Below are 20,285 nucleotides of genomic sequence, written 5' to 3'. Positions count from 1 at the left end.
CGCATTTTTTTTAATCCCTCCTTTCAATTATTTACATAAACCTAGAAGGCCAGGTGTCAGAAAATGCAGTCTTTGTAAGACTGGTAACAATAAATACAATTTTTTTTTTTTTTCACGCCATGACCATAGAGCTCCAAGATACAATTTGACATTAAAAAATTGCAGGATTTATCCAATAATAATCATCATAATAACTGACAGAAGTGACATAAACGTGAATTCTGGAAAAGAAGGTTTGATCTCGATTTTTTTCATCTTCGTGCTTCTTGTCATTTCTTTTTTTGTGTTTGTTCTTTTTTACTCCAAAATTGAAATCCGGAGAGAATCGTTGTGTACATGCGACGCGTTGCAAAATAATACAACAAGCACGTACGATACACAATTTGTACTCTGTATTTTACAATTAGATAAATAAAGGAGACAAAAAGAAAATAGTCAGAGAGGTATAGAAAGAATTAATACATACTTAAAGTAATAACAATTCTAAAAATGAACGCGCGTTTAAGCTTTACATCTACATTATTATAAACATAGAATATATATACATATATATATATATATATATATATATATATAGACACGTAGGGACGAAGGCGCGGAATGAGAAAAAAAACGGGGGCGGGGTGCGTGATAAGTTGATTTATATAAAATGTGTGTACGTATAATGATGTGTAAAAAACGAAAAAACGCGTGGTGGTGGTAAAAAAGAACGAGAGAAAATGAAGAAAAGAATTTATTGCGTAGAATGAATTACAAGTGAATGTAGATAACCGGCTGAAAATTACATAAAAAAATACAGAAATAATCCGCGTGAGGGTAAAGAAGATTCGAGTGTTTAAAAAATGATGGCGTGCAGTCGGGTTGAAAAATGGATAGTGATAAATCGAAGGAAAATTTAAGCAAAGAAAGAAGACGTGAAAAGTATGAAAATATTGTGTTTGTATAATATATCTATCCAATATCTTATACACGGTATATTTGTACGAAGCACGAACGCACATATCAAAAAAAGCGATGCTGAGAATAGTAAATTGTTCATATTATAAATAGTGTATAATTACATTATTAGGATAGATTATTAATTAATAGAAGAATAAAATGATAAACATGACGAAAACATAAATAACTTTTAGGACGTACTTTGTATGTGATTACTTTTAATATCATTACGATTTTCAATTATCGTCTATTAATTTACGTACGTTCGACTCGTTATCTCGTACGTTGTTCTTTAACCAAAGAGTTTCCAGAGATTTTTAAAAAAATATTTCAACCATTTTTTTCCTTTCATTCTTTCGAAATGGTAAAATGCGGGAGAGTCAAAAACTTGCTGATCGTAGTGAAAGATGAACTTGGAGACGAAAAAAAAAAAAAAAAAAAACAGTGATTCGATAAAGGTGCAGAGATATATGTAGCTCCATGTAGTTGGAATATTATATTATCATTGAATACATATTACGTATTTGTGTAACGGATAAAATGAGAGAAGGAAGAAGCGGTTCCGCCCAGTCGGCAATAATTATTGTTGCAATTTGCATAAAGTGTGTGCGTTTATAGGTATTAGCTGGTAGTATGATAATATACCGCTAGTCACACATTGACTAGATATTATAGACGAATGAAAGAGAAATTTAAAAAATATATACGAAACGTATCGTTGAAAAAAATCTTTTATAAGTATAATACATGAATTGATGAATCCATAGAGGCTGCTGTATGATAAAAGAACGATATATCTTGCATTTAGAAAGAAAATTTCTTCCTCTTTTCATTTCACCTCAAACATGATCTGAACCAAATTCGAATATCCGGTAAATATTTATGATAAATAAATTCAGGATTACTTTTCGAGCAGTTTCTTCTTCGGTTAAAGATATTATTATCATTACTATTACTGTTATTGTTGTTATTATTGTTATTGTTATCATTATTGTCATTTTGTTTTTCAACCAATCGCTGTGAGGTCCCAAATTTATATAATAATCGCGAATAAGTATGTAAAATTTCTATAGATACGTGTTAAAAATCAAACTTTTCAACGACCACTTTTTCCATACGTATATAAATGTATATATATATAGTAGGGTGGTCCTCAAAAAGGTCATTTTTGAATTTCGGCTGTCTCTCCTTCTACATAGGCTCCAAATAATTCAAAAATAATTTCCCAATTTTTTCAGATTCTCATCTCAACTCTGACCTGTGCAGCCGCAGGGTTGATTTTCCTATCTAACCCTTTCGGGGGAACAATAAATATACCAAACGGATTTCGATGAAATTTTATACAGCGGGGTTTTTTTGGTCGCTCATTACGAATCTGAAGTAGAAATTTCGAAATCCAAAATGGCGGGTACAAGACGGCAACGTCGAGTGACTTTTAGGATTCTTGTCTGCCACATTGGATCCGCCATTTTGAATTTCGAAATTTCTACTTCAGATTCGTAATCAGCGACCCAAGAAATCATTTTCCATAAAGTTTCATCCAAATTTGTTTTTTTAGATTTATTGTCCTCTTGAAAAGGATTCATTCAATGATGAAATCAAGACTCTTACGGCATGGATTCGGATAAAAATCTGAAAAAATTGGGGAATTATTTGGAACCGATTCGGGGGGGGGGGGAGGGTGAGCAGGTAAAAATTGAATAATGAACTTTTTAAGGACCGCCCTAAATTATAAATACACGTATATACCTATATATATACAGCGCGAAGTTTGTGCTGCACTATTTCCGGGTTATGCGTGATAGACCAGCCTGTCTAGTTATATTATTCGATTCTCATCGTATAAACGACTCGCTCACGGATTGGGCAGAATAAAAGTGAGAGCCGAAAAATCGCAAAATGAAGTGAAAGAAAATTTTATATTAGCAAACTGTCGTTTAACTAAAAAAATTAAATAGTATGTGCATAATAGGTACCTATACGTGTAATATTAATAGTCGCGTTATAAGCTGTAATTGTAGAATTGAGGAGGTGAATACAAAGCAACAAGAAAAAGAGTTGTAAAATAAATCAGTTGATAAACAAAAGCAAATAATACAGTTTAACGTGACGCGTAAGAGACAAAAAAAAAAAATAAAAAATATTTAAGAAAATCAATAAAATGAAACCAAAAACACGTCGCGTTGATTGGAATTCGCGGTACACCAAAAAATATCGATCATTATTATAATCATATGATATAAACTAATCGATATATCACATATTATATACATTATATAATAAAAGAAAACCTGACGCATATATACGCAAATTTTACGACACAGGTATACATATATGTAATATATGTATGTATGACCATAATAACGGAAAACAAAATTTATACATATACATACACCTGTTACGTATTTCCGTGTAATTATAAAGTAATAAAGAATACGATAACGTATAAATTATAAAGATTATAAAGGCAGCGGAAGCAGCAGAAGCAGCAGCAGCATCATATATATATATATAATACATGAGATAACGTAAAGCACTACAATAACATAATATTATACATACGAACGATATCATTATATACAAAACTTTTTACGAAATATAAGGATAGGTATATAGATTATATATACCTATAATACCATAATAAGAATAATAATGATAATGAGAAAAGTAGAGAATTATTGTAATAACAATGTTATTATACATATACTTATACACGTATGTGTTGAGGTCGAGAGTAAAAAATTCAAATTGATAAATGAATAAATAATAATAATAATAATGATAATAACAACAACAACAACAACAACAATAACAATAACAATAAGGCATCTACACATAAAAATAAGATTAAGGTTAAAGAATATATGAAAAAATATCTCCATATTATAATATAACTAAATGTTGATGTCTACCCTTACATTAATCTAGAGCATTGTAGGATACTATGTAGCTATGATAGAAAATACAAATAGATTCATATATTATATACACGATATGTTATACAAATTATACATGTATCTATATATAATATATACATACGTATAAGTTAATTAATTATAGAAGTTTCGAATATTACATATTAATTAGGGGGGCGCGTGCAAGTGTAGACGAGGCAAAGAATAACAAAATTACACACACACACGCACACGCACACACGCACACACACACACACACACACACACACACACACACACATTGCATTTACACAAAAATAATAATCAGTATATCGACCTGCGTACATATTGAAATGTTAAACGAGTGCAGCGTGGCAGGGATGTAAATTATACGCATTTATGTACATACATACAATTGCAGCGTGTGTTATATGTATATACGTATCTGTTGTTGAAACTTTAGGTTTTTGAACAATTTGAGCGGTGGATATAAATGAATAAACAGAGGAGAGAAGAGGAGAAGAAAACTCGATGAGTAGAGCAAAGGAGCATTAGAGATTTGTATATATATATATGTATGTATATATATATACATATTGCATAAATATATGCAAAGATAATAGAATTTGCATTGAATAACAGATGTTAAAAGGTAGTATGTTGTGTCGAGCACGCTATTTTTTGCAACAACTGTGATGGAAAGCTTGATTTGAGAAGCATCGAAGGTGTCACTTACAGTGTGGCTGAAATTAAGGTTAGGTAACTTGCGTTCAACGAAACGGTGCGGAAAATTGAGTTATCCGATAGTGCGCATGCGTCAAAGAAAGCCCTAGTGTGTAAAATATAGCATTCTGCTCGTGCGCATGCGCTAATCTTGTTTTGCCGCACGGGGCGCATTACGCACGCTACGCGCGCATCGAAAAACGAACTTTTCAAAGCGGGTGTTGGAAAAAAAAAAAAACATTCATACACCTAGATAATGTTTTAATAGACAGTTGCAAAACGCGTAGATACATATATACATATCCATACATATTACATACGGTACGTTTTCTTTTTCATTCTTCCCATTTAAACTGATCAATGAACGTAGAGAAAACACTGAAACTATTTGTTTATTTACCTATATTCTACATTATTGCAGTTATATTTTCGTTTTCCAGATATCCTTTACTCTACGCACAATCGATGACGAATCTTTGCAATAATTGCTTATCCATAGTTTAAAACTGTTTCGGAAAGTTGTACTTTTGTAACAATTATTACTTGTTGCTGTTATTGTGATCATTATTATTGATGTTAATGCAATTTTTGTTATTGTTGGTGACGCCGACGTGAATAACACGAAAATGGGAAAAGTTTCGATGATAAAGTTTAATTGGAAAAAGTTGGTGAATACGAAATTATTATTGGAAAAAATCACGATTTATATCTAGACACACACACACACACGCACACACACACACTCACACACACATGGGACAATAATATACTTCAAGTCACCCTTGATGTTTTACGACTTTGTTTGTATACGTTAGTTCGTTTCTACATCTTCTTGTTTTTTGGTACCAAGTAAAAACAAAAAGAAAACAAGACAAAAAAAAAAAAAAAAGACGAAAACGAAAATGAAAAAACAATATAATACACCTGCCGCACAAGAAGCGTGGTGTTTTTCTTTCGCGTGATAAATAACGAAAAGAGATTTTAAACAATCTACTAAAACTATCTAAGTAACCTATATTGCATCTATTTATATATCTCTATTCGACCTATCTAATCTAGCTGCCTACCTATTCTATTTGCGTATATGAGACAAAAATAAAATAAAAAAACAAGACGAGAAATAAAGTTGAAAAAAAAAAAAAAAAAAAATTTAAAACAAAAACAATAAAAATTAAAAAAAAAAAAAAAAAAACATAAAAAACAAACAAACAAGAAAACGATTAATTGTTTCAATACATCGAAATGTAAATTCAGAAATTACGGCTAGTACGTAAAAACCGTACGTAGTGATTGAAGTGAAGACGACTGAATTGTCCGATAAAAACAAAATTTCCTATATTATTAATCGCGATAATTTCACAAATTATTCTTGTAGAAATTACTACATAAGTAATTGTAATCGTTATGCGGCCGAGGAGAAAAGAAAATAAATAAATAAATAAAGTAAATAAACACGTATAAATACAGGGGTGATCGGTTTTAATCGCCCGAAGGCGAATATCCTGAGAAACGAAAAGAGATTATGGGAGAAAAATTTTTATGCAAAACTTTAGCGACATCAGCTGCTGATGTTTGAATCAGGTGTTGGTTAAAAAAAAAAAATAAAAATATCAAAAATATGCATCATTTACCACCTTAAAACCCTCCGAGTTTTTGCATAAAGTTTTTTCGCATATCCTTCGTTTTTGTTCACGCAATATTCGTCTCGGGTGATTGAAATTAACCACCCTGTACGTTATACGCAGGCGATATTCTCGATAAAAAAAAAAATGATGATAATATAGGAAATGTTGTTTTCATTTTTCAGGTATCGCGGCAACGTTGGAATCATCGTAAGGCGAAAAATAAATAGAGAAGAAAATATACCGCAGTCACGTACTGCGCTCACGCAGGCCAACTGACTAACTAACTAACTTACTCACGTGAAATAAAAAACAATAAATCGATGCTTACATCGAGATCCGAATAAGATTATCTCACGCATTAATTGCGTCACTGCAGTCTGTAATAAAGTAACGTAGAATTTTGATAAATCGAGCCAACAAACAGGCAACTTTTCCTCCTGCGGTCAAGAGCAAAACGGAATATCCATTGACGTGACGATTAGAAAGAAATTTTTAATTTTGAACAGAAAATAAAATGAAAATAAATAAAAAAAAAAAAAAAAAAAAAACAAAACGTGAATAAAATTGAATGAGTTAATCATACGCGTGTATAAAAATAAAATTCTAATACTCATCTATTGTACCTATCCTAGGTATCCACAAGATATAAATGATATATCGACTTCGCGACTCGCATAATGATACATGCAATTATGATTTGATTTAAAAAAACAAAAAAAAAAAAAACAAAAAAAAAACCAATTCTTATTATACCTTGTTATACATACATCTCCTAGACATTTCGCCTAAAGTGTATATAATATACCTATATTACTATACCTACAACTGTACACGATGCAAAACTTATATTCATAATCTAAATTCACCGATTATATTCATTCTTACCGTTACATGAAGGATTATCACCGTCAGCGGTTGAATTCAAATTTATCGAGAGATGAACGCAAAAATCGAGAACAAAAAAAATTTACTCATCATTCCGTAACATTGTCCGCTATCGCTATACGCTACAGATTTGACTAGAAGAATATTATCAACAAATACATTACGTGTTGCATAAATATACTTGATGCGTACTTGAAGAAAAAAAAAAAAAAAAAAACACATTATTATTATTATTATTATTATTATTATCATTATTGTTGTTGTTGTTGTCGTTATTGTTATTATTATTATTATTATCTCATTATTGTCAAATTATACTGCAAAGTATTATCTATCACACTCTACGCATGCATGCATACGTGTGTATACATATATATGCTGCATACATTCTTAACGCATATGCGTACATACATATAATATGTATATTAATTTGCTTTGGTAGGTATGTATTGTTATTACAGCTATACGTACGTACGAAGTGTATGGTGATAATAATAATAATAACAACAAAAATAATAATAATAGTAACACAATAGGTATATTATATGTGAACACGAAATGGATTTCGTGGATACGTATGCTCGAAATATATTTATATGCGTATAACTTTTACCTTCAACTATATCATGTTATATTATGCATTATATACTACATAGCTATATGAATAATGTAAAGAAAATTAGCGAAGAAGGCGAGAAAGAGAGAATATGGAGAAAGGGAGTGAGAGAGTGATAAACAAGGAGCAAAAGAACCATCCTTCCCCTGTCACTTGGCTCTGTGTATAATTCCTGTATTGTTTTAGCGTCGAGATTGATTCTCGAGACGTTTAAAGAAGTTTAAAAAATTTTTAAATCTAATCCTCCGACACGAACAAACAGAAACACACAGAGACACACGTACGCGAACACAGTAAACACATAGCAAGCACACATTATACATAGCATAATATATATATATATATACATATATAATATATATGTATATATATGTATATATATATATATATGTATATGTATGCAGAATCTTAAGCTCGACCTACGATTTATAGCTTTTATTATAAATACATAATATTGTTGTTATTATTGCCATTATATTATAATTGTTACTATAATTAGATTGTTGAAGCGTTGTTGCAGTTTGTTATATCAATAGATATTATTAGTATACCGAACATCTCTTGATTCATTCATTTTACTTGGTGCACGCATTTGTCACGTAACGTTTACATTCCCCCTCCCCCCTCACCTCTCGACGTTTTTCATTCATCGATATTACAATTATTCTTATTACCGTTATTATCATTTCATTGGAATATTCTCTTCGAGGTCCGTTGAAAATCACTATAGCTTTTCATCTCGACCTATCCATAAATACTTGAATGCAACGCGGCAGGTACGTTTCGTGTCTTTTTCACTCACGCGTTTAAGGTTTTTTTTTTCCTACTCTTTCTATTACGACAACCATCCGACGAATCCCAAATATATTCGTTTACCTTCCCCTTCCTCTTGTCCTCTTACGATTGTTAGTTGTAAATGTCTAAGAAAAGAAAAGATCGAGAAAAGAGCAAATGCGATGCCGTGGTCGGCAGGAAAATCCACGAACGCGGGAAGAAAATAATGATCGAGAGAAAAATAACAAAAAAAAAAAAAAAGGAAGACATCGACTCTAAAAATACTTACGTTCGTGAATAAAATCGAATATCTAGATGATAATAACTTGACTTGCGAATAAAATTTTCCAGATCATTGTCAATCAAATATTCGCTATATATTCATCGTGATGTAGAGTTTCTTTCTCTAAACGAAACACCGACACCGTATGATATATGAAAGAAAGAAGAAGTATAAAATATGAGGGAAGTGCTTTTTTTTTTTCTTTATCTAATAGTGAAATTTGCAAAGAAGAAAAGGAAGAAGAGGATGCAGGAGAAGGAGGTGGCGATGAAACGGCAGTATTGCATACTATGAATATACATAATTATATGTATCTATGTGTGTATGCATTTATGTATATACATACGTATTGTGTATAGTCGATAATAGAAGAGTACAATTTTCAGTATTTTTTTCCATCGAAGTGCGTATTCGTTACTTTCACGATCTCCCTGTTACACGATATATAATTGTAAATGTGATTTGTACGATTTGAATATAACGGGAGAAAAAGTAGAGATGAAAAAAAAAAAACGTTTTTTACGACTTAATGTTATACTCGGTAGTTTGTCGGTATAGTAAATAAATATAGAAAGAAGTGAGAAGAAAATTTCAAAAGGATAAACTAACGTGTTAAAAGAAATGAAATTAATATTGAAAAAATAAGAATCACGGTAGTTACAATAATCGAAGAAATTAAGTAAACTCTAACACGAAAATTAACTCGTTTCGTACAATTTACGTACAACACTTTGATATAAATTCATCTAATGACGATGTTGTTCGAATCTAAAAATTTTCAATTCCAATTTATTATACAAATGTATGGTTGTATCGTTATGTTAGTTTTTTAAATTCGTTCTCGTTCCAGAAAAAAATAAATAAATAAATAAAATAACATTCACGATATAAATAATAATATGTAATTAGAACATCAAATACACACATTCGTACATATAATACGTATAACACATGTAAACGTGTATGATTAGGAGCTGAGCAATATTTACCTAATAGATATAACCGTAGAAAATGATTCGTACAAAATATATGCGCTTATCGGTTTGTATTACAATTATATACACGGGGCGTAGAATAATACGTATCACCGAGTCGATGTTTCGTTACGTTTGTTGTTATATACAAACTATATATACATAATACTTAATACTGTAATTAATAAGAATTAAAAAATCTATATACTGCATGCTTTTTGGAAATTTAAGATCAGGGGTTGTAAAATCATAATTTATGATCGTTGGTAAATCGCAGCAGAATTATACGTACGTATGTACATGAATATGTTGAACAACGTAACATTGAATATAACATGACGCAACGGATTTAACTCGAACGGTTGAAATTTCATCGTTTTTGTTACAAGATCCGTCGACAATTGTTAGTAGAAATTTAAGTATGAAAATAAACTGAAAAGTGTTGCTTTTTTTTTTAAATACATACATACATATATAGTTATGATTTTTTCATCCACCCGAAGAATATATACACACACACATGTATATTGTGTAGATACATTAGGTTTCTAGCTTGAACTCTGAGAATACTTATATTGGTTAGGATAAACTGAAAACCAATACGCTGAATTACGAAGTATTTATACCGATAACTGTTTCGTTTTTGACTACGCATAAATCAAACAATATATATATATATACCAGTTAAATATATACATATATTATATATAATATATATGTAGATAATTAATAACGTGGTCGAGCGATTGGAGTTTAATTGATTGAAATACGATTTGAAGAAGGGGGGAAAAAAGAAACTGTACTCGGTACCGAGTACGGTTATATTATACTGTCAGATAGCGAACAATTGTATCGAGTAATTTATTACATTGAAATATCGAAATATTGAAATATATATATAAACATTTATTACTATTAAATAATTATAATGGTTATTGAAAGAAGGAGAAGAAGATGGAAACGGCGAAAACAAAAGGACTCAAAGTAGGAAATGACAAAAAACAAAAAAAAAAAAATCTAGAAAACAAAAACGAAGAAGATGCACGACCCAACACAAAGAAAAAAATTAAAATAAAAAAAAACCACACACGCATTGTAATCTATTGTAGATTGTTGTAGATAAATTATACGGTTAAACCATTGTTACTTTTTGTCGACAATATAAAATACACAAATATATATACACACATATAAAGGTATCCAATTTAATTCTGAATTTGAATTACGTTTCGTTCGCTGTTGCGCGATAATTGTAATTATAACTAATCGTAACGAAGACGCTACTGACGCATCGATAAGTAGTTTGACGAGTTGTGAAACTCGGCAACTTTATCCGCGAATAATTATCAGAATCACGAGTAGCGTCGGAGATAGGATTATAAATCGGAAATTAGAATGGACAATAAGTACGTGCGGATAGAAAGTCGCTTTGATTGATTGTACTCACATCGATCGTCGCTGCAGAATAACGAATAAAACCCCAAAATCTCTTCGGCTGGTCACAATTAATACGAACCGATGAATTGTCCTTCATAGTTTTCACTCACTTTGAACAGAAATTCAGCAGTAAACGACGCGTGCGGATAGGCGAAACGCTGAAACACAACTGAGGAACTAACGATAAGCTAGGTAAACCATGAACCGCTAGCGTTAGCGTTTTGTTTATCAATATCACGTTACTGCGGGCACGTGACTTCTGCAGTTCAAATTTGAATTTTCGTACGATTAATCACAACCAATGAGTACGCGTTCTGCATTGCCGACTGGCGTATCGATAGCCGGTATTGAACAAGGCTTACCGTTGGATTGATAATGTAGAGAGATCGTTTTTCTACGCTTATTCGTGGCAGATACGTTTCTTGTTATTGTCACTCGGGAGATGAGTCTTTCTTAATAGCGGTCATCAAATTATGTACCGACAATGATATTATTGCGAAACAGAAAAGTTGAATGGCAAATTACCGACGTTTAAGACAATACTGCCGGTAAATAAGCTTTCTGCAATGTCAGTGCCGTAAACTGACTCGCACCTTGGTCGATGATGATAACTGTAGATTTATCGAGAAAATTCCAACCAACGTCTCCTTTACCCGCAGACACTAGCAAACTGTTAAAATTACCAACTACCACTTTTTTTTTTTTACTCCAGAATTATTGCTACTGACTCTCTGCAAATTTTATAACAAGTTACCGTCAACGTTTTTGACATTTTTCAAGTCAATGTTTAGAGGACAATTGGAAACTTGTTTTGAACCAAATCGGTTAACTTCAAGTTTATGGTAAAAGAGATTCACGAAACACGACGAAAGTATTTTCTTGACAATTGAAACGAGTATTCATGCTCAAATTTTGAATGCTTTGCGATAACTCCATAAATGTAGGACTATTTTCGGCGAAAAGCTGAGCGTCGATTGCATGAAAAATGCGCTTCGTACGAGTTTTGTTTTGAAAAATTTATTTATTTTCGAGTAACCCCCTCCTTACTACAGCATCGAGATTTTCACTCACAAAATAAAACCATTGCTTGTTTGTACTTTTCCTCTGAATAGAATATTCTAGGCTATACAAAAAGAATAAGGGCGGCTTTCACAGATTCCAAGTAAAGATACCCTTTTTTTAAAAAAGATAACGGATGACTGACGGTTGCCGAATGTTTTAAAAATATTCAAAAAGAAACGTGTCATGATACTGAGAAATGCATAAAAATAGTGAAATTTGACTTTAACAAATTGACAGTTGAATTTTCCGGCTGGAGCTTAATTTTGAATCTTGAAATTCCATATAATAAGAATTATAAAACATGACAAATTATCGTTTAGCTTATCTTTGAATAATTTACTTGGGTCTGGTTTCTTTTTAGCGAAATTATACTCACGTCGTGTGGAAAAATAGTATTATATTGTGATAAATGAAAGAGGAAAAATATTTATTATACTAAAAATGCGTATCTGTAAACTAACTATAAATTTTTTTGCAAGTATTTGTTGTTACGAAAGTTTCGATATTTCTGTGTCAAGCCTTTTTTGCGATAGAGATACGTGGACTTTCATATCTGGAGATGTGTACGTCAGCGTCGAGATAAACCGGGGAACCACCTCAAGTAATAACATTTCTTATCGTCTCGGGGTCATGTCAGCGTTAATATTATATAGATTCGTCAAGCAATCGTGAGGTTATCGATGATTCGCTGCAGTCACGCAAGTTCAAAGAAGATTCCGCGCTTTTACTCCCGTCTTATAAAAGGCCTTGTTTTGCAAGCGAAGAGCATATTAACGATCTTGAAGCAGAGCCAGTTGAATAAGGTAAGGATTGAGCGTCATTTTGTACAATTCGTAACGAATTTTCCCCATGTTTCACAACGTGACAAAAAATAATAACTATCATTAACCGGTTAAAAGCAATACCATCGATTTTGAAACGTATCATCGCCGGATGAGGATCAAATTAATTGCCATGCGTTTTTCTTCGTCTTTTTATAACACTAAACATCTCGTGCACGTGAATAACATAAGTTTACCAAATAGTAGAACAGACTGCATGGTTATTTGTGACGGTGGAATAATCAACGATTTACTGAGACTAATTTTTTTTCATACAGTAGATCACCATGAAGACCGTCGTTCTAATCGTTTCTGCAATCGTTCTAACTGCGATGGTTGGATTATCTTCAGTTCAAGCCAGCGAAAGGCAGCCGGCTTCTCTCGTCGTAAGTATTTCCGTTTTCATACAATCGGTACTAGAAATAGGGCCGGTCACGGAGGTTTAGGGGAGTTTAGGGGGGAGGGGGGGGATATTTTTAAAAATTAGCACACTCCCATCAACGAGCTTGGTACGCTATTTTTTTTTCAAACATTTCACTTTTGTTGCCAGTTTTATTGCGAGAGTATCTGGAAAAATTTCGGCTACGCTTCTGAGTTTTCTTGAAAAGAAACGGCTCTATTGAGAGAGTCGACTGTAAAGATATTAGATTCTACGAAAAGTAACTCACATCAATTGAATTTATCTTACGCTTTTACTAAGATTTCTGCTAACGAGATTGCCCGTGAACTGGGTACTGGAACCGAAACATTGAATTCGATCATTTCGAGAGAATTCTATTGATACATTTATGTTCCGTATACGCGATTAGAAGAGGTGAATGTTATCATTTCCAGAAGAATCGTTTAATTTCTTTTTATTCTCCATTGGCAATCCAAAGATCCACGTCGTCTTATTCCAATTAATCTAACGGCATACTATTCATCTTTAATTGGGTATTAACCAGCAATAATGAGTCATTGACTAATTAAACAGCGTGCATGTTTCGTAATATATGTGTATTTCAGGAACGCTTGGCGAACTCTGCGAATACACGTGTTCGAAGATCAGATAGGAGTTTATCAGATATGATAATCAATGCACCCGGTATACCCTACGACAGGAAGAAAGAGATGCTCGACCAAATCCATGCGATGAATATGAAGATAATCGGTAACTTTAACTGATCGCTTAATGGACGTTAGTAGTACATCGTAAAAATTTGTGCAACTATGCATTACCGATTCGTATTTCGGTATTTTATTCTTTCTTTTGTAGCTTTAAGAATAATTTGACATAAGTTTCGAAATGAAGTTTGAAAAATTGACGAGTTGCCAAGCTATCAATGCTGTATGGCAATAATAAAGTCTTCAGAAGCTGATAACTTAATTGCTAAAAATGATGAGGCATTATGAGAGTTAAAGGAGCCGAAAGTTTTGAATTTGAAAAATGTCATTAAAACTTTTTCTTCGCGATAATATCCAAGAAAGTGAAATGCAGAGACAGATTCTCCGTTCTTCGCCAATTATTGTAACCCCATCAACACAATTTGTTATTCTTTCGTTTCAAAATTGTTCTAAGTATACAAATGCGATTAGCGTTATAAAATGATTACAGAATGTTTTTAAAAAATTCTAAAAGGTCGTATCGAACTTGTGAAATTTTCAAAATACCGCATGTAATAATGACGAAGGACTTTTTTCGTCCGTAGTTTACTCGCAAACCAATATCCTAAAATGTCTGAAATTCCGAAACCAACTTGACATTGATGAAATAAAACTGGTCAGCAAAATTCGTTGGAAACTTGTCACATCACCTTTTTAAACTTCTTCGGGAAGCGTTGCTTCTTGACACGAGTGACGCAGTTTGTGGCTGTTTCGGGTCTATCCGGCCCCCCCCCTTGTGGATTGTCCCTATATTTTTCCACTCTGGCTGTACTCTGGATATTGGCCACTGTTCCAAACGCGTTACGGGGATTACAGAGAACTCCAGAACTCTGGGTATAAGGCATTTCACAGGCTTAGCCAATGTGTAAGCGTGGCGCAACGACTTCGAGTATCGTTGTCGCAGTTTACAAGGATAGCGTCCCCAACCCCGGGATCCCGAAGGGCTCCTTGTTTAGGGATTCCTAATACCTGATCCTTTCCTTGGATCCTGTAATTAGAACATACGGTCGCGAGTACATTATCGGCTTGCCTTACTGGTTTGAGAGCGTTACGGAACCGCTGATCCGTTTTCAATATGGTTGAAACTGAAATTGATTTCAAGTCTGTTGAAATTTCGGGTAAGTTTGTAAACTGTTCGATTCCTTCGACGATCCACGACTCCGGGTTGCGATTAGAGAAAGATACTTTCTAATACATCGACATATTTCTTGATCAGCGATATTTTTAGGTCGGAAATTTTCAATGTTTTGCAAAGGCATCGATAAAAACCCTTTGGACACCTATTCGATGATTTGTTGATTGATTTAGATGTCAATTGCATAAATCCGAGTACGAACCCAACAAATGATACCCACGGAAAAGTAGCTTCAAGCCAGCGATATTCCGAGATTGGATGTGAAATGTCTATTTTAAAAAGAAATACCTAGAAAAGAGAGAAGTATGATAAAATTTTCGAAACCTTAATCACTTCCAATTCAAAATACCTCGTTTATTTTGGCCACACCGGAAGCATCAAATTGTACTTCGGTGAATCACCGTAAATGATGAAGCTTTCTTGCTAATTTCACTATTTTACGTTGTTTTTGTAAATTTCGATCCACAGCTTATAAGAATTGAAACAGACGAATTTTTTCAAACAATTTTCCGACAAAGTGACCGTCGGCAAACTACTCGCCGCGTTCTCGCGTTATTTTACCAATCAACGATCATTTCGACACCACCAAAAATTCCCGCTATTCCGTGTCGACGATGCGTAGTTGACGACGAAATTCCGAGGCGATTCCAGCGATGATCTGACTCGCGATCTGTAGGTTCCGGGTCGCCGCAGCGTAAGCCGGATGCTTGCGATAGTTGACGTATTCCTGTTGTCCTGCGGTATTTGGGCCCTGGATTAGCGCACCAGGCAAGGAAGCTTCACCGGGATAACCTGACGAGACGAAGTAGGAAGTCGATGTGCCAGGTGATCCGTAAGATATCGAAATGCTTCCGGGTACGGAGTAGAACACGGTCTGGATTCCTGGTCCAGCTGCGATCCTGATTAACGAAGGTCCTGCAACTGAGACTGGAATCAAATGTTCCAGAACGTAAGGCAAACGCGGTTTCGGTTTTTATGGATTATAATTTGGTGTCAATCCAAGACTATCCGATGCCTGATTTTCTAATTAACGTAGAAAAATTCTTCCAAGATAGTTGAGGGGTGGAAAGGATGAATTTGAACCTTCGTGAATCTAAAATGCAAATTCTGTTTTCCTGAAAAATTTCATCAAATTTTGATCCAACTCTCTTGTTAAAACTCGTCACAAACGGTTTTTTTCAAGTTTCGTGGTTATGTTTTTCGACCAATTCTCGAAAGGTTGAATCGAATGAGGATTTTTTAAAAAACCTTTTTCTGATTTTTTTTTTAACGCATTCTCTTTCGAAAACGAGTAATTTGCGTTTCTTCTAGCTTTTTTCATTCAAACAGCTGGTATTGAATGTTATCGCTGATTGAAAATACGTTGATTATAAGTCAAAATCATCAATACTGAAAGAGTAGTTGAAATAAAATTACCCAGTGTTCTTCAAACTTGCAGAAATTGTTTTATAGCGTGCTAAAAATTCAGCTAAGGGCAGATAATGATCAAGTTAGCATGGAATGCCCTGTACATTATTTATAGCAATATAGACTTGACTATTGAAAAACGCGAAATTTGTTTCCAGGACTTTGTCCAAAAACAGTCTACTGAATAAAATAAATGAAATCGAAGAAATTTACCAGATTTTTAACAATATCATAACGATTTGCAACAAGGCATCGGCATTAGGGTGGCATCTGACTTTTTCATTCATAGGGTGTACAATTCGTTTAGATTGCCGTTTACGATGATGTGAATTCATTATCAGATAGTAGCACCAACGCCCACTAAAATCATGCAGTTACAATTTTTTTTTTTTGTTTTCAATTATTACTACAATAAAATATGCACTAAGTTTGTACTCGAAAATTGTCTGTTTTGAATAGAAAAATCAAACCTCTTACAGGCAGGGATTCGAATCGAGATAAAAATGTGAAAAAATTAAGGAACCGTTCTTTAATTAACATATTTGAAACCGATTTGTAAAAAGTCTGATAAAAAACTCGTTCGAACCCCAATCGATATCCATTCTTTTCTTCATAATTTTGGTCCTTTTTATCTTTTCAGTCTTAAAGGGATCTTCGTAGCATAGAGATTTAAACGTCAGACAAATATCGCGTTTGGCTCGTTAATCTCCAGTGTTCCTGGATCATACTTGAGTGAATTTTGGTCCAACGTACCCTGATTCTGCGGAGGCGGTGTATTGACAGTGTTCTTAGGAGGATTGACTTCTCGACCTCCGTGACTCCCGGGGGCGTTATTTTTCTCGGCCGACTCAACCGCTCCCATCATATCGATCGTGTTTCTAATCGCGGAGGCGTGAGAAGCGAGCAGGCTGCAGGCGACGATCAGAATAAGTACGCTCCGAAGATCGTAGCGTCTCATTTTCCTCAGGTCGACAACACACGCGTGTGGGTGCAATGTGCGTGATAAAAAAATTTTCATACCCGAATGTCTCCTTTACTGGAAGAGAAAATTTTTATACTGTAATCAGAAGAATGAAACGTTCTACGTTTATTTTACTTATTAATTGTAAGTATGACAATAAATTTCCGTAATCGTATTGGTTTAAATTTTTGAATATTTTGAATTTTTACAAGTATTTCATCGAGGGGAATGAATGGTAAGATTTTTAGAAAAGAAAGAGCGACTCGCGCATGGCGATTGGCATGAAAACTCGAAATTTCGTTTGAAAATTTACCTGCAAAGTAATAATTTGCCTATTTTCCACAACGTTTTCGTGAATTAAGAAGCATGTGATAAAATTTTTAAGAATCAAATTCGAGTTTTCGGTTTTTTTCAAGATATTATATTCTGATTATATACTTTTATGAAATTAAGTCATTCGTCATTTTACTGATGGATGAAATTATTTCAATAACTATAAACTATTTTTTAATGTCCCGTTGAATTCTTGTGGGAATTTCATTCTCGTTTAGGTTTGGATTATTTTTCATACAGTTAGCAGAATTTTTTTAACATTATTTTCATTTTTCACATAGTTTCCCCGAGTGAATTTGTAAAATTGATTAACCTTCGCTGCTCTTCCTCAATTCGCATAAGCATAATCGTTTTTCGAAGGAACACCGCAGATCTCCGAACAAGCAGTCACGATTAGTTCAATGACAAGACACTTTGTATTTTGCACTGTTTGCATCACACCAGCGACGCCTAAGTTCAGGAGATATTCTTGGTCCGAGAATTTTCACACACGAGATGATGCAATTCATCGCCTATAAAGACGTTGGAATATTATTGACATACCTTATGTGCGATCGCTGGAGCTGTTAGATGCAAGAAACAAGCGTTGCGGTGATGTAAACTCTCCTAAGTTCAACCTTCTACTGCAGTTCTTCAACTTCGATGAAACTGTATTTATACGAGTACAGCCGATCCCCCATAGCCAGTGTAGTATAAAATGCGAATAAGCATGGACATCATTTATCCACACCATTGTAACATCGATAGAAGCTCAAACGTAAGTCCGATTCTATATTATATTGTCGTGTATATGGATATTCAAATTTCAATATTTTATTCGCTTTTAGAAACAAACAGGCTGAAATGAAAAAGAAGAAAATAAAATACATCGAAGATGAGTAACAAAAAATCGCAATATCGAAACTGCGATTCAATTTCGTTACAGATTGTAAGGCTGCTCATTTTTTACATATTATTTTTGCCGGTAGACTGCAGAGGAGTGGATATCTATCAAGTATTAGGTATACGTATATTATGCGGCTCTTGATCTTTCGATTCGTGACTAATCGCACCTTTCACCGTTTGCTTGAAATTAACACTGACAGAATCCTTGGTCCTTGAGTTGGCTCGTTGCAGCTGTAATTACGATGCACTCGCAACTACTTGCGAGTCTAACTATTTGTGATAATGATGACTAAGTACTTCTACGTTCGAAACTTTAACGGGTTGATAATACTGGCCGTGCAATCAAAAATCTTGGATATATTGTATCGTCTTCTTTTTTCGGCAGGATTGCGCAGGGAGAAATATAAGGAAGACTAACTAAATAAACAACAAACAATTCTCCAATGATACACATGCTACTCTGATTGCGTCATTTTCGTTTTCATTCGACATAACAAGAAGACATATACTGGAGAAAAATAGTTCAAGTACCTAGTAATGTTCATTGATGCCTTACCCTTACGGCTAACTTGTTTCTCGATCCGAAATAAAATGCGAGTTCTATTCTATACGAATTATGTGACAAATGACTGGCGACGCAGCTGTCGTGAGAGATTGGGAGTCATTGTCACATAATTCGTATAGAATCGAACTCGCACCTTGTTTCGGACCGATAACAAGCCGAAGAATTACAGGTTTTAATTCTTATTTTTCACTCGATTTACCTGTTTTATTGGCATTTCACCGCCGGTGAGTTATAATCATAAATAATCTGACAGTTTATTCCCATACTTATTAAATTTTTTGCAATAATGTTTCAAATTTAATATCGTCGTTGTATCCGTGAGTTTTATTCTCGAGTGGAGAAAATAAGTGCCCAAGTTTTCACAAATAATATACCATATGTCGAAACAAGAACAAATATTCGTCTTATCATTTTTTTTTAATATTGACCCGACCCGCAGCAAGTTGAGTACACAGGACACTCCAGCTCCGGTGTACTTGAGTCTCTTCTGGCTAAGGTAAATATGAAAATAATTAGATTAACCGTCCAGACGGTAAGAAAATTTGGTTTAATAACATTTGCGGTAAAATTTATCCACGAGAATTTCATCCACACTGTAATGTAAAAATGCATGGATGTAATATATTTGTGTGTGTAATCCGTGGGTTAATGAGGAATTTGTCTCGGTACCACCGTATGTAGTATCGTATAATGTGTCAGGCACAGACACTCTCATATACTAATTATCTAGTAAAGCAGCCTTGGAGGCATGGAGGATAAGATTAAACTGGGATTTCGGTACACAGTAATCAGCCACGTATTAACGTGACATTGGCCCCTTGTT

General features: G+C 33.7%; 1 protein-coding gene and 1 long non-coding RNA gene across 8 annotated transcripts in view; both read left to right on the top strand.

Annotated features, from left to right (window-relative positions):
• The window catches only part of LOC107218012 (sodium/potassium/calcium exchanger Nckx30C), a 44,686-nt gene extending 37,734 nt beyond the window's left edge, over positions 1 to 6,952 (top strand). For all 6 annotated transcript variants that reach the window (XM_046742410.1, XM_046742408.1, XM_046742407.1 and 3 more), the window contains one exon: positions 6,364 to 6,952. The gene's annotated coding sequence lies outside the window, so the exon portion shown is untranslated. The remainder of the gene's footprint in view (positions 1 to 6,363) is intronic.
• Positions 6,953 to 12,856: 5,904 nt separating this feature from the next.
• LOC124294495 lies at positions 12,857 to 19,297 on the top strand. 2 transcript variants are annotated; one of them, XR_006904370.1, is made up of 5 exons: positions 12,857 to 13,015; positions 13,312 to 13,419; positions 14,039 to 17,823; positions 18,373 to 19,013; positions 19,283 to 19,297. It is a non-coding gene; the product is annotated as an uncharacterized LOC124294495 (long non-coding RNA). The 2 variants fall into 2 exon arrangements; XR_006904369.1 differs by lacking the exon at positions 19,283 to 19,297 and having other exon boundaries at positions 18,373 to 18,769; positions 18,840 to 18,854.
• The last annotated feature ends 988 nt before the right edge of the window (positions 19,298 to 20,285 follow it).

Source organism: Neodiprion lecontei, chromosome 5 (assembly GCF_021901455.1).
Source record: "Neodiprion lecontei isolate iyNeoLeco1 chromosome 5, iyNeoLeco1.1, whole genome shotgun sequence".
NCBI lineage: Eukaryota > Metazoa > Arthropoda > Insecta > Hymenoptera > Diprionidae > Neodiprion > Neodiprion lecontei.
Note: the sequence above shows the minus strand (reverse complement) of the source record. Positions and strands in the feature narration are given on the sequence as shown.